Source organism: Bufo bufo, chromosome 5, assembly GCF_905171765.1.
Source record: "Bufo bufo chromosome 5, aBufBuf1.1, whole genome shotgun sequence".
In the NCBI taxonomy this organism is placed as follows: domain Eukaryota; kingdom Metazoa; phylum Chordata; class Amphibia; order Anura; family Bufonidae; genus Bufo; species Bufo bufo.
Window position 1 is genome coordinate 42957761 of NC_053393.1, and position 15994 is coordinate 42973754.

Consider the following 15994-nt stretch of genomic DNA (forward strand, 5'->3'; position numbering starts at 1 on the left):
ATCCCCCGGAAAGGACTGCCCCGTGCCTCCTTAGCACCGTCACCCTTAACCATAAACCAATGTCCTTATGATCCCACCTCATATTAGGGTGCACCGTTTTCCTCTGCCTAAACTGCTTATCATAACGGAGCCACCCCAAGCCCCCATAAACCCTGTAAGCCTCCCCTATTGCAGTTAGATAACAAAACAAGACAGAGCAACACTCGGGTGCTTTTTCACCAATAACACTCGCCAAAATGGCAAATGCTTGTAACCAATTTGAAAAAGTGCGCGGGATCAGTCTACACTGGCGCTTTTCCTCCTCATCCTTCTTCCTTTTATCCTTTTTCGCCCTGTCTAAATAAAAACTCTCCAGTGGAAGTAATGAAAAAATTTCAACGTACTCCCCCTTCCAAATGCGTTCATGTACTTCCTGCCTCAAATTCACACCTAACGGGCCTTCAAAGCATACATACACTTCCCCTTGAGCCACATCTTCCACCCTAGGCCTATTGTCTTAACCCCCTGCCTGAGTCTGTACCTACACTGAACCCCCAGCCCGAGACAGCAGACCCCCTCACTGCCCCACTGTTTCCAGCACCTACCCCCCAAGCAGTTAATGCAGTGCTCCAGACAAAAAAAAATGACCAGGAGCCATTGGCTCCTAAACGAAAAAATTTAGGAGCCAAATTACATTTTTTAGTCGCCAAATTTAAAATGCATATAATTTTTTTAAAAAAAGGACTTTGAGTAGATGAGACGCAGGTGCACTACATATAGGAGAAAACAGCACCACATACCTCTCACATCCAGGGACATTTTCTGGGGGACAAGGTGACTAAAAATGGCGAATTGCGTGGTTTAGAGTTTTTTTTTCTGTTACGGCCTTTACCGAGCGGAAATATTTTAATAGCTCACACTTTTTGGGACGTGGCGATATGTAATATGTTTATTCTTTATTGTTTGTAAATTTTATATGTAAAACTGGGCAGGGGGCCATTTAAACTTTTAGTATATTGGTGTTTTTGTTTTTTTTTACTTTTTATTTAATAACCATTTCTTCCCTTAGGGACTAGAACCTGGATCTTTTCTTCCCTTGTCCTATTCACCCTGATAGAGCTCTATCAGGGTGAATAGGACCTCACACTCTCCCTGCTGCCCTGGGCTCTGTGCACACAGCAGCAGGGAGGTTACCATGGCAGCCAGGGCTTCAGTAGCGTCCTGGCTGCCATGGTAATGATCTGAGCCCCAGCAGTGTAATCTGCCACTGCCACCAATGAAGGGGATGGGACCCTGTGGCCACCATATAACAATGGGGGGGGGGGGGGCAACGACGACTTGTGGCTAGTGATAATGGGGGGGGGGGAGAGGCTTTGGGGGGGGCGCATTGCACCACCAATGAATGTTTAAAGAGGACCTTTCGTGGGTCCAAAGAATATGAACTTAGTAGCAGGCTGCATAGAGCGGCGCCCAGGGATCTAAGTGCACTTACTATTATTCCTGGGCGCCGCTCCGTTCACCCACTGTGGCCCCCGGTATTTTCAGCATTCAGAGCAAGGAGGAGGAGACGCCAGTGTCTCTCCGTCTCCATAACAGCAGCGCTGTCCAATCACAGCTCAGAACTCAGAGCCAGGGAGAAAAAAAAACTCCCTGGCTCTGAGCTGTGATTGGACAGCGCTGCTGTTATGGAGACGGAGAGACACTGGCGTCTCCTCCTCCTTGCTCTGAATGCTGAAAATACCGGGGGCCACAGTGGGTGAACGGAGCGGCGCCCAGGAATAATAGTAAGTGCACTTAGATCCCTGGGCGCCGCTCTATGCAGCCTGCTACTAAGTTCATATTCTTTGGACCCACGAAAGGTCCTACAATTGTCTGCAGCGGTATCACAGACCCAGCACCCGGCCTCAATAACAGGGCATGCGATCTGGGGCACCTGAGGGGTTAATGGCCGCGGATCGCATGCCCTGTTATTGAGGCCGGGTGCCGGGTCTGTGATACCGCTGCCTATACTTATGTTTTACATTCATTGGTGGCGCAGTGGCGACAGCTCCTCCCCTCCTCCTCCCTGCTATCTCCCCATTGGTGGTAGTGGCGGCCGCGTCACAGTGGAGAGGGAGGGACTCCTTCCTTCTTCACTGTGCCGTGTGCTAGTGAAGAGAAAGTTGGCTGCGCAGGATCGCGGCGGTACAGACGCAAATGGCGACAAGACTAAAAAGTTTTAAGGCGCATTGGCGACCGTTTTGGTCGCCATCTGGAGCCCTGTAATGGAGATAAACCCGCCACCCCCAACCCAGCAACCCACCCCGCCAGGCTACTTAACAGCTTCCCTAGACCCCCAACTAGCTCCCCATGACTCCCCCCAACCTGATACCCCCGGCGGTGCTAACTAATGAATTAAGGGATGCCCACCTGGATGCCCGGGCGCTGTGAACACCACAGTTGATGGCCCTGACTCCTGACGTCCATCCCTTGAAACCGTATCTTCACACCTTCTTTCTGATAGCCTGCCGCTGGAAGACTGAACCCCAGCCTCCTCCATGCTGGGTGCGCTCTGCAATAAACCAAATGCCACATCTTCATCCAGGTATTCAGGTGGCAACCCTTCTAGACTGTCCAGGTAATGAGACCTGTGCACCCTGCTGGCCCCCTCCTGCACAGCCTCAGCAATAATACTGTTGTCTCCTCTCCCATGCCGAGTGGGCCTCCCGGCCCCAACAGAGGGGGGGGGAGCCCCCAGTTCCCGCTCCCATGCTGCCTGTTAGCTTTGTGAAGTATCTTACAAAAATGGTGCCCAAACCTCTAACTGCCCCCCATATAAAGCCCACAACCCCTCCCCTAATGGACACACCCCACTTCCTCTAAAATGTTAACCCTTAGATCACCATCCCCTCGTACCAAAACTAATCATGATGGCCTCCCCTTAGGCTAAAGCCCCAGTACGGCCTTACTGGACACCATTATAATACTACCTGAGGAGGCATCTACTTAAAATGCGTGATTAGAGCCTAACACAGTGTGGTTATATTACCTGGGATTTGGGTAAGGTTTTTTTACTTCTACATCTGACTTGAAATGTTGGAAGTGCACTTTAGATTAATGGTCAGCATGGTTACAATAGGTTATACTTAGGGAATGGGCCTTCCTGAACCATTATATAACTCACCTTATACACTGAAAATATTTCATAATTGCTGTACGAATTGCTATAATTAAGTATATACTCATACAACTTTCTGTCTGCAATACTTCTAACTTGTAATTCCTGTTCCTGTAAGATATTCATTATTTTAGCTGCTCTCTGTCTCTCTGCTCCTGACAGCAGGGAGAAAGTAAAGGGATGCAGTGATTCGCCTCCTCCTACAGTACCCCATAATGAAATGAATGGAGCATGTAGAAGTCACATAAATTACGCAATAAATAGCTTAAAGCACTTATTTTTAATTCTAGATTACAAACTTTAATTTCCCCACTGGTTCATTTCCCAGTGGAATGCTTTATGATACAGTATACTACAATCACACTAGATAACAGTCAGCTCCTCTCCTGTGTCATATAAGAGCCTGCTGGAATAGATTTAGGGAATGTTATATCAGGAACTAGTTACCAGCCAAGAGTAACTGTATTTAGAGTCAATGAGAAATGCTGTGGCCCAGACTAGAATGACGCGACCTGTTTTTTTTTGGCACACCATTAAAGCACTGCATCAAAACCAGTTCTAGGAATGTAACATCAGCCGTTTTCAGCTGGAGCAGAGATATACTGGCAATCTGACAGGACAGGCATTCTATGTTACACACCCAGTGATCACTCACCACGTGCGGAAGAAAAAATGCTGGATAACCTGGAAGCAAATCTTTCCCAAACTTCTAAAATGTAATTTTTACATTTTGTGTATTCAACCTTCACTGTTCTAATTCTAATGAATTTAAATTCCTGAAGGACACACAATGCTCATTATATACAATATATAACTACAATAATACTGACCCCTATGTACAAGAATATAACTACTATAATACTGCTCCTATGTACAAGAATATAACTACTATAATACTGCTCCTATGTACAAGAATATAACTACTATAATACTGCTCCTATGTACAAGAATATAACTACTACAATACTGCCTCCTCTGTACAAGAAAATAACTACTATAATACTACTCCTATGTACAAGAATATAACTACTATAATACTGCCTCCTCTGTACAAGAAAATAACTACTATAATACTGCTCCTATATACAAGAATATAACTACTATAATACTGCCCATATGTACAAGAATATAACTACTATAATACTGCCTCCTATATACAAGAATATAACTCCTATAATACTGCCCATATGTACAAGAATATAACTACTATAATACTGCTCCTATGTACAAGAATATAACTACTATAATACTGCCTCCTATGTACAAGAATATAACTACTATAATACTGCTCCTATATACAAGAATATAACTACTATAATACTGCCTCCTATGTACAAGAATATAACTACTATAATACTGCTCCTATGTACAAGAATATAACTACTATAATACTGCTCCTATGTACAAGAATATAACTACTATAATACTGCTCCTATGTACAAGAATATAACTCCTATAATACTGCCCATATGTACAAGAATATAACTACTATAATACTGCTCCTATGTACAAGAATATAACTCCTATAATACTGCCCATATGTACAAGAATATAACTACTATAATACTGCTCCTATGTACAAGAATATAACTACTATAACACTGCCTCATATGTACAAGAATATAACTACTATAATACTGCTCCTATGTACAAGAATATAACTACTATGATACTGCCTCCTATGTACAAGAATATAATTACAATAATACTGCTCCTATAAATAAGACTATAACTATTATAATACTGCCTCCTATATACAAGACTATAACTACTATAATACTGCTCCTATGTACAAGAATATAACTACTACTATTGGAATTAATAAAGCTCTTAGTATACACCAAACTAGTGGTTCTACTAGCTTTCACCACATCAATTTGCAGTAGATGTCTATGTGTCTAGGAGGGCCTTGTTCACTAAGGCCTCTTACCCCTTCCCCCTGCTTTCCCATCCTCACATACCCCTACCTCCCCTTTCCTTACCTCTCTCAACTTCCTATTTACACTAAGATCAGTTTATCTTTATATCATGTGTCCTCAACCAAGTACAACAAACTTTATTGGATTGATAACCTTGTTGTGTGGGCATTTTATGTTATGGTCAATACATGTATTGTAGTATAACATGATATCTCTGTACACATTGCAATTGTTTTTGTACCTTGTATGCCTATGTTGTATACACTAATTTACCTGTTGTGCAGTCACTACAAGGAGTTGGATCCTTTATGCATCTATTGTTACTGCTCAATAAAAAGAAAATTGACAAGAATATAACTACTATAATACTGCTCCTATGTACAAGAATATAACTACTATAATACTGCTCCTATGTACAAGAATATAACTACTATAATATTGCCTCCTATGTACAAGAATATAACTACTATAATACTGCTCCTATGTACAAGAATATAACTACTATAATACTACTCCTATGTACAAGAATATAACTACTATAATACTGCCTCCTATGTACAAGAATATAACTACTATAATACTGCCTCCTATGTACAAGAATATAACTACTCTAATACTGCTCCTATGTACAAGAATATAACTACTATAATATTGCTCCTTGTATAAGAATCAAGCTACTATAATACTGCTCCTATGTACAAGACTATAACTAGTATAATACTGCTCATATATACAAAAATATAACTACTATAATACTCCCTCCTATGTACAAGAATATAACTACTATGGGGGGCGGAGCTTGGCTGCCTTGCTGAATGGCTGTCTGTTGCTGAGCTCCTCCAACTAGCTGGTGATTAACCCCATTAAAAGCACCTTTTTACCAGCGCAAATAGGCAAAGTGGGGAGAGACCGCACCAAGGACCCTTTAGAGACCACCCAGGTCCGCTCCAAACAACCAGATATGGAGCAATACCTGAAAAAGCAGCCCAAGACCCGTGTGGCTGAGACTCCCAAGATGGCGCCGGCTGCATCTCAGCAATCTGAGGGAGAAGACTATTCTGAAGCAGGAAGCGCTTCTGACATCTCAGACTACACAGCCCGAAAACGGAGTGGAACTCTTTCAAAGAAGGCACTTCGGGAGGTCCTGGACTCCGCTCTGGCTCCCCTGCGATAAGACCTAGCAGAGATCAAGGTAGATCTGCGCAGCATGGGGCAGCGGGTGGCGGACTTAGAAAATTTGCATGATGCGATTATTCGCCACGAGGGAGAAATATGCGCGGCATTAAAATCGCATAATGACTTGCTTAATGATGCTTTGCTTCGCATCGAAGATCAAGAAAATCGCAGCCGCAGACGAAACATCCGGAAATTTTTGTGAATCTTCTGGGAACAGACAGAGCTGCGAAAATAACAATTGAGAGGATACACAGAGCTTTGAGACCTAAACCTAAAGGCTCTGATCCGCCGAGAGATGTTGTTTGTGGCCTTCTAAGCTATGTGGACACTGCGGCTCTGCTGAAAGCAAGTAGAGAGGCGGACCGCCTGGAATTTGAAGGCACACCGATCTTGTTTTTTCAAGACCTGGCTCCTACTACGCTGGCGAAACGCCGAATTCTCCGGCCACTCCTAGAAGCTCTCAAGGCCTCTGCCATCCAGTTCAGATGGCTTTACCCATTCGGCCTGGCCGTTATGAAGAACGGGAGACAGATTACCATACGCTCCCCTCAGGATCTAAATGCTGCCTGGGATCACATGGGTATTTCACCGCTGGAGATACCGTCCTGGATGCCCGCCGACCAGGGAGAGCCTATACCCTCACCTCCAAGCTCGGCCCAGTGGAACACTGTCACCTCGGGTAAAGCTCCCAGACCCAACCGGGAACGCCATCCTCCCGCCACTTCCAAATTTCCTCCGCACCGCTGAGATGATACGACGCTTATGGGACACTAACCAATTCTACAGCCCACTAAAAGGGCAATTCCTTCGGCGGTCACCCAGCCCGTGACCCCTGATGACACCCAGATGACGTCCCTTGTTACAGCCACGAAAGAGACTTTCCCTCTACGTTCTATTTGGGACCTTGTTATTGCTAAGTTTTATAGTTCACATTACCTTTCCCTCCCCCCCCCCCCCCGAGAAGCTGGGGTTTAACCACGACCCTACCCCCTGATGGCCTCCTTCTGGCCCTCAAGTGCTCCACGAGACCCCCCGCCCGGTGGATCCCGGCTGTCCGCCGTCATGAAAAAGGATCGCTTTAACATCGGGCGCCCTGTGGAGCTTTCATCTCTCTGTGTTTTATGCTGGTTATTGCATTTAACTCTCTTTTTCTTTATTTGCAGATGTTTTGTTCATTTTGTCTGTGTCCTCCCTTCTCCCACTGTGTCCTTCCCTCCTTCTTCCACGCTCGACTGGTCTACAACTGTTGATATGCAATGTACCCAACTACCGCCCGGGGATGGCTGAAGTCATAGTTTCTTCTTTCAACGTTAGAGGTCTGAATGAGCCATGTAAGAGATCGCAAATCCTATCTCTACTGCAGAAAGACAAAGTCTCCATAGCATTCTTTCACAAGACCCACTTCCGGTCGGGTAAGATACCTAAACTCCCACCCAAAAAATTCTCGCAATGGTACCACAGCACGCATAGCTCGGCTAGCAGAGGTGTTAGCATAGCTATTCACAAGCAACTACCCTTCGTAGTTTCGGCTTCTTCCTCAGACCCGGATGGTCGGTACTTGTTTGTGAAGGGCGCAATTGCTGACACCCAGATCACACTAGCTAACGTTTACGCTCCAAATAGGGGACAGGTCCAATGGCTGATTCAGACCCTCACGCTCCTATCCTCCTTCAAAGAAGGCATTGTCATTTTAGGGGGAGATTTTAATGTATCCCTAGACCCTAGCTTAGACTCCTCCTCCGGGAAATCGGCTATTACACACATACGTCTAAGGCGTTTGAAACTAGCCTTGAAAAAATTAGGTGTGTTTGACACATGGCGCACTCTAAACCCCTCTGGTAGGGATTATACCTTCTTTTCCCATGCCAAGTCCTCATACCATAGACTAGACCACTTCTTCTTATCCTCAAAACATTCCCAACTGCTCCTGCACGCCAAAATAGGTAATATTACTCTGTCGGATCACTCCCCAATTTTTATACATTTCACCTTGACTACTCTTCCAAAAAGGGAATGTAATTGGCGCCTCAATGACACCCTCATCTTAGACCAAGCCAACTCCCAGAAACTAGCTTCCTCACTGACCGAGTTCTTCCAGCGGAATAATGCAGGCCTCACACCTCCCTCACCACCGATTGTATGGGAAACCCATAAAGCGGTGATCCGTGGTGAACTTATCGCCCTCGGCTCCCACGTTAAAAAACAGCGCTCTCAAGCCATTGCCACCCTTATGTCCCAAATTGAGTCGCTCGAACTTACGCACAATCATAGGCACTTAGTTGTGCCACTGAACTTAGTGATGCAAGAACTAAGCTTAAGAACTTACTAAATGTAACATCGGCCAAACTGCTCCTACGCTCCAGATTTAAATCGTACGCTCATGGCGATAAAAGGAACAAACTTATGGCAGCGCTAGTTAAAAAACAACACTCTGACTCTTTTATCTCTGCTATCAAAGATGCTAAAGGAACCCACCTGAAGTCCACCCCTGACATTGCGAAGGCCTTTAGCACCTTTTATACGGAGCTCTACAATCTTCCACCCCCCTCGAATCAGTCGCTTAATACCCTCACGGATGCCACGGAAAAATTCCTCTCCTCCCTATATCTCCCTAATATCACCCAGTCCCAGGCAACTCAGCTAGTAGCCCCAATAACAGATTCTGAAGCGCGAAAAGTACTGGCCTCTATTCTCTCAGGGAAGAGCCCTGGACCTGACGGCTTCTCCATTACGTACTATAAAAATTTTCAAGATATCCTAGTCCCCCACTTCCGCTCCATGTGTAATCACCTTCTGAACGGAGGCCAACTCCCCCCCCAATCGCTTTCGGCCCACATTACGATTATTCATAAAGAGAAAAAAGATCCCCTAAATTGTGGTAGTTATCGCCCAATCTCCCTCCTTAATACGGACGTAAAATGGTGGGCTAAGATCTTGGCTCAGCGAATTCAGCAGATTCTCCCCGATATCATCCATAGGGAGCAAGTTGGGTTTGTCTCTGGCAGACAGGGGAACGAAAATACCGTCCGCCTCCTCCACCTCATGAATTGGGCGCGGAGCACTTCAACTCCGCTAGCCTTGCTCAGCACAGACGCGGAAAAGGCCTTTGACAGGGTCAGTTGGCAGTATATGTCTGCGGCACTGTCGAAATTTGGCTTCCCTGATCAGTTTATCGCGGCTGATTTCTCTTTATACTCGTCCCCCTCTGCTAGAGTCAAGGTCAACGGCACTCTTTCACCTGCCTTTGCCATATCCAATGGCACTAGACAGGGATGCCCCCTCTCCCCGTCTCTTTTTGTCATAGTAATGGAAACCCTGCTATGCAAGATCAGACAAGACCCTGACATTGAAGGTATCAAGATGGGTTCTTGTATGCATACCACTGCAGCATTTGCCGATGACCTACTAATTATGACCACCAACCCCACGATTTCTTTCCCACGGCTCCATTCTCTGTTCGAAGAGTTCGGATGGATCTCTAATTTCAAGATTAATTATAGCAAATCCATGGCCCTAAATGTTTCATGCAAATCCTATATAGTCAAGAACCTCAAACGCACCACCTCCTTTGCTTGGGCCCCCCGTGATATTACGTTCCTAGGGATACTAATCTCAGCTAACCAAGATGACCTATTTAATCTCAACTACGGCCCCCTACTCAAAGATATTAGAACACATCTACAGTCCCTTAAACTCCCCTTCATCTCTTGGATAGGCAGGAAGAACTTCCTTAAAGCCTTCATTGTACCCAAACTTCTATATTTAATACAAACACTACCAATTTGGCTCCCTCGCTCCTTTTTTATGGAGATACGCCGTATGTTCTCTTTGTTCATGTGGGCGGGCAAATCCTCCAGGATAGCTTACTCAATATTGACAAGAGAAAAGAGATTTGGGGGCTTTGGTATGGCCGACATCCAAACTTATTATACTGCGTCGCTCCTGAACAGGTGCTTTTCTCTCCTCTCACGCCAACCCCCGAATCTTTGCGTACAACTGGAACATGCTCTTATCACCTACAAAGAAGGACTTATCCTATGGGGAATCCGCACATGCACCCCGAATAACGCATATGCCTCTCCCATTTGGAAAGGCATGTTGGTGGAATGGGCCAAAGTATATAAATCCCGTGACCTCAGGTTCCCTAATATCCACCTTCCCCTGCATCTACTACAGAACTATATTCACCCCGATATACTCAGACCCTCCGGAGTCTGGAGCATACTATCTGACCTCACCTTACAAGATATCGCTTCTACATCTGGGGACTTGGCATGGGACAAGATCCACGTTCTGCCGAGGGTCAAAGCCCTCTCCTTCCTTTCTATTAGGGCATTTAGTTGTGATATTAAAGCCCTTAAGCTACCTCCCCTCACTGATGATACACCTACTTGGCTAGAGAAGAAGCTTTGTGCTCCCAAGTTACCGAAAAAGCCCCCCTCGACACTCTACAGGGAGCTGCTCTCTTCTGCTCCTCCAGCACTGCACTTTGTGTCTGCCTGGGAAAAGGAGCTCACAATCCAATTGACTGAGCCGGAGAAGGTCTTTATCTTAGCCCATTCACATGGCTTCAACCGATGCATCAAAATTCAAGAGAATTCTTACAAGTTACTGACCCTCTGGTACAAAACACCAGAATTCCTACATAGGCTCAACCCGGATATTCCAGAGCAGTGCTGGAGGTGTGGAACAGAAGTCGGCTCCTTGTCACACATATGGTGGTTCTGCAGTAAAATTCGCCCTTTCTGGTCTCAAATAGAGAACAAAATTAACCAGATATGCGCCTCTGAGGTGCGTCTGGATGCAAAACTAGTACTCCTCTGGTGTCCCAATGATTCCCTTACTCCTGCCAAGGCTGACCTCCCGACCATGCTTCTTACTGCAGCACGTATGTTGATACCCCTCCTCTGGAAGAATGATTCGCCACCCTCAATGTTAATGTGGACCGAGAAAACAGACCAACTGTTTAGATTTGAGGAATTAGCCCACTGGGAAACGCACACACGTTCCAAATTTCTCAAACTGTGGCGACCTTGGGAGAAGTATCGCAACCCCGAGTGAATTGGAAGAACTCCCTCTCCTCCTCTACCCACCCCATTCTACCCCTCCTCCCAATTCCCCACTCTTGTCCGTGTCTTTTTCTTTCGTTTTTTGTTAACTAAATTTGTTCATACTCACTATGTTAGTAGATATGATATGGTCTGTAAGAATATTTGTACCCATTCTACTGCTGCCATTTGCACATGGCTATATACTGATACGTATTTTTGGACCAGACCTTTTGCACTCTCAATAAAAAGAGTTTTGGTTAAGAATATAACTACCATAATACTGTCTCCTATATACAAGAATATAACTACTATAAATGGAACCACTGAACTCTCCCAGAGCTTGCTCTTCCTGAGGCTTGCTGTACTAAGTGGGCTTCTGACTAAGTGGAGTTAAAGAAAAGGAGTTTAAGACAAGGAGCAGGAAACTAAGGTTTTATAGAATGTCCTTGTGTGTTGTTGGTTTAATTCTAGCTAGTCCTTCAACTACAGCAGACAGGGTCTAATTCTAACTCATATTTACTGTTTTACTTTTTTACTGTTCAACCCCATTAAACATATGCTCCATGGACAATGCCACTAAGTGTGTGTCCTGTGCAATGTATGCATGCCTTGAAGAGCCATTCGAGGGTGAATACATTTGCACTAGATGCAATCATGTTGCATATTTGGAAGCCCAGATCTTGGATCTAAATAAGCAGCTTGAAATACTTAGGGACATTGCAAAACTGGAGTGAGGCTTAGACTTTACTGTGCAGGCACTGGCTGGGGTCAGTGAAATGGAGGGGGGTGGAGGAGGGCAAGATCAGGACTATCAGATCAGCAGTTGGGTTAATGTAGAAAGAAGGGGTAGAGGGAAAAGTGCCAGGGAGGCTAGTCCTGAGCTGGCACGCCCTAGTAAATATGCCTGTTTGGCTGATATTAGGGATGAAAGCCCAGGGCCAGCAACACTGCAGCAGGTCATTTCTCCTAGCAACCAGGAAGATGACCGTTGCAGGAAGGATGGGAAAAGGAGTGCAGCAAAGGTCAGACAGACGCTGGTGGTAGGGAACTCTATTATTAGGCGGACAGACAGGGTCATCTCTCACCGAGACCGTGAATGCCGAACAGTATGTCTGCCGGGTGCTCGGGATCGGCATATTGCGGATCGGATTGACAGATTGCTGGGTGGGGCTGGGGAAGACCCGGCGGTCATGGTACACATTGGCATCAATGACAAAGTCAGTGGGAGATGGAAGGTCCTTAAAAATGATTATAGAGAGCTAGGTGAGAAGTCCAGGACCTCTAAGGTAGTGTTTTCAGAAATGGGGAGGGTGCAACAGCCCTGGGGTAAAAAATGGTTAGACGGCTGGAGGAGCTTTTAACCACCTCAGCCCCCCTAGCTTAAACACCCTTAATGACCAGGCCACTTTTTACACTTCTGACCTACACTACTTTCACCGTTTATTGCTCGGTCATGCAACTTACCACCCAAATGAATTTTACCTCCTTTTCTTCTCACTAATAGAGCTTTTATTTGGTGGTATTTTATTGCTGCTGACATTTTTCCTTTTTTTTGTTATTAATCGAAATTTAACGTTTTTTTTGCAAAAAACGACATCCATATATAAATTTTTCTCTAAATTTATTGTTATACATGTCTTTGATAAAAAAAAAATGTTTGGGTAAAAAAAAATGGTTTGGGTAAAAGTTATAGCGTTTACAAACTATGGTACAAAAATGTGAATTTCCGCTTTTTGAAGCAGCTCTGACTTTCTGAGCACCTGTCATGTTTCCTGAGGTTCTACAATGGCCAGACAGTACAAACACCCCACAAATGACCCCATTAGACACCCTAAGGTATTCGCTGATGGGCATAGTGAGTTCATAGAACTTTTTATTTTTTGTCACAAGTTAGCGGAAAATGATGATTTTTTTTTTTTTTTTTCTTACAAAGTCTCATATTCCACTAACTTGTGACAAAAAATAAAAACTTTCATGAACTCACTATGCCCATCACGAAATACCTTGGGGTGTCTTCTTTCCAAAATGGGGTCACTTGTGGGGTAGTTATACTGCCCTGGCATTTTAGGGACCCAAATGCGTGCGAAGTAGTTTGAAATCAAAATCTGTAAAAAATGGCCGGTGAAATCCGAAAGGTGCTCTTTGGAATGTGGGCCCCTTTGCCCACCTAGGCTGCAAAAAAGTGTCACACATGTTGTATTGTCGTACTCAGGAGAAGTTGGGCAATGTGTTTTGGGGTGTCATTTTACATATACCCATGCTGGGTGAGAGAAATATCTCGGTCAAATGCCAACTTTGTATAAAAAAATGGGAAAAGTTGTCTTTTGACAAGATATTTCTCTCACCCAGCATGGGTATATGTAAAAAGACACCCCAAAACACATTGCCCAACTTCTCCTGAGTACGTTGATACCAGATGTGTGACACTTTTTTGCAGCCTAGGTGGGCAAAGGGGCCCACATTCGAACGAGCATCCTTTCGGATTTCACCGGCCATTTTTTACAGATTTTGATTTCAAACCACTTCTCACGCATTCGGGCCCCTAAAATGCCAGGGCAGTATAACTACCCCACAAGTGACCCCATTTTGGAAAGAAGACACCCCAAGGTATTTCGTGATGGGCATAGTGAGTTCATGGAAGTTTTTATTTTTTGTCACAAGTTAGTGGAATATGAGACTTTGTAAGAAAAAAAAAAAATAATAAAATCATCATTTTCCGCTAACTTGTGACAAAAAATAAAATATTCTAGGAACTCGCCATGCCTCTCACAGAATACATTGGGGTGTCTTCTTTCCAAAATGGGGTCACTTGTGGGGTAGTTATACTGCCCTGGCATTCTAGGGGCCCTAATGTGTGGTAAGTAGGTAAATGACCTGTGAAATCCTAAAGGTGCTCTTTGGAATGTGGGCCCCTTTGCCCACCTAGGCTGCAAAAAAGTGTCACACGTGGTATCGCCGTATTCAGGAGAAGTTGGGCAATGTGTTTTGGGGTGTCTTTTTACATATACTCATGCTGGGTGAGAGAAATATCTCGGCAAAAGACAACTTTTCCTATTTTTTATACAAAGTTGGCATTTGACCAAGATATTTATCTCACCCAGCATGGGTATATGTAAAATGACACCCCAAAACACATTGCCCAACTTCTCCTGAGTACGGCGATACCAGATGTGTGACACTTTTTTGCAGCCTAGATGCGCAAAGGGGCCCACATTCCTTTTATGAGGGCATTTTTAGACATTTGGATCCCAGACTTCTTCTCACGCTTTAGGGCCCCTAAAATGCCAGGGCAGTATAAATACCCCACATGTGACCCCATTTTGGAAAGAAGACACCCCAAGGTATTCAATGAGGGGCATGGCGAGTTCATCGAATTTTTTTTTTTTTTGGCACAAGTTAGCGGAAATTGATTTTTTATTTTTTTTTCTCACAGTCTCCCTTTCCGCTAACTTGGGACAAAAATTTCAATCTTTCATGGACTCAATATGCCCCCCCCGGAATACCTTGGGGTGTCTTCTTTCCGAAATGGGGTCACATGTGGGGTATTTATACTGCCCTGTCATTCTAGGGGCCCTAAAGCGTGAGAAGAAGTCTGGAATATAAATGTCTAAACATTTTTACGCATTTGGATTCCGTGAGGGGTATGGTGAGTTCATGTGAGATTTTATTTTTTGACGCAAGTTAGTGGAATATGAGACTTTGTAAAAAAAAAAAAAAAAATTCCGCTAACTTGGGCCAAAACAATGTCTGAATGGAGCCTTACAGGGGGGTGATCAATGACAGGGGGGTGATCAGGGAGTCTATATGGGGTGATCACCCCCCTGTCATTGATCACCCCCCTATAAGGCTCCATTCAGATGTCCGTATGTGTTTTGCGGATCCGATCCATGTATCCGTGGATCCGTAAAAAACATACGGACATCTGAATGGAGCCTTACAGGGGGGTGATCAATGACAGGGGGGTGATCAATGACAGGGGGGTGATCAGGGAGTCTATATGGGGTGATCACCACCCTGTCATTGATCACCCCCCTATAAGGCTCCATTCAGATGTCCGTATGTGTTTTGCGGATCCGATCCATGTATCCGTGGATCCGTTAAAAATATACGGACATCTGAATGGAGCCTTACAGGGGGGTGATCAATGACAGGGGGGTGATCAATGACAGGGGGGTGATCAGGGAGTCTATATGGGGTGATCACCCCCCTGTCATTGATCACCCCCCTATAAGGCTCCATTCAGATGTCCGTATGTGTTTTGCGGATCCGATCCATGTATCCGTGGATCCGAAAAAAACATACGGACATCTGAATGGAGCCTTACAGGGGGGTGATCAATGACAGGGTGGTGATCAGGGAGTCTATATGGGGTGATCACCCCCCTGTCATTGATCACCCCCCTATAAGGCTCCATTCAGATGTCCGTATGTGTTTTGCGGATCCGATCCATGTATCCGTGAAAAACATACGGACATCTGAATGGAGCCTTACAGGGGGGTGATCAATGACAGGGGGGTGATCAATGACAGGGGGGTGATCAATGACAGGGGGGTGATCAGGGAGTCTATATGGGGTGATCACCCCCCTGTAAGGCTCCATTTAGACGTCTGTATGTGTTTTGCGGATCCGATCCATGTATCCGTGGATCCGTAAAAAACATACGGACATTTGAATGCAGCCTTACAGGGGGGTGATCAATGACAGGGGGGTGA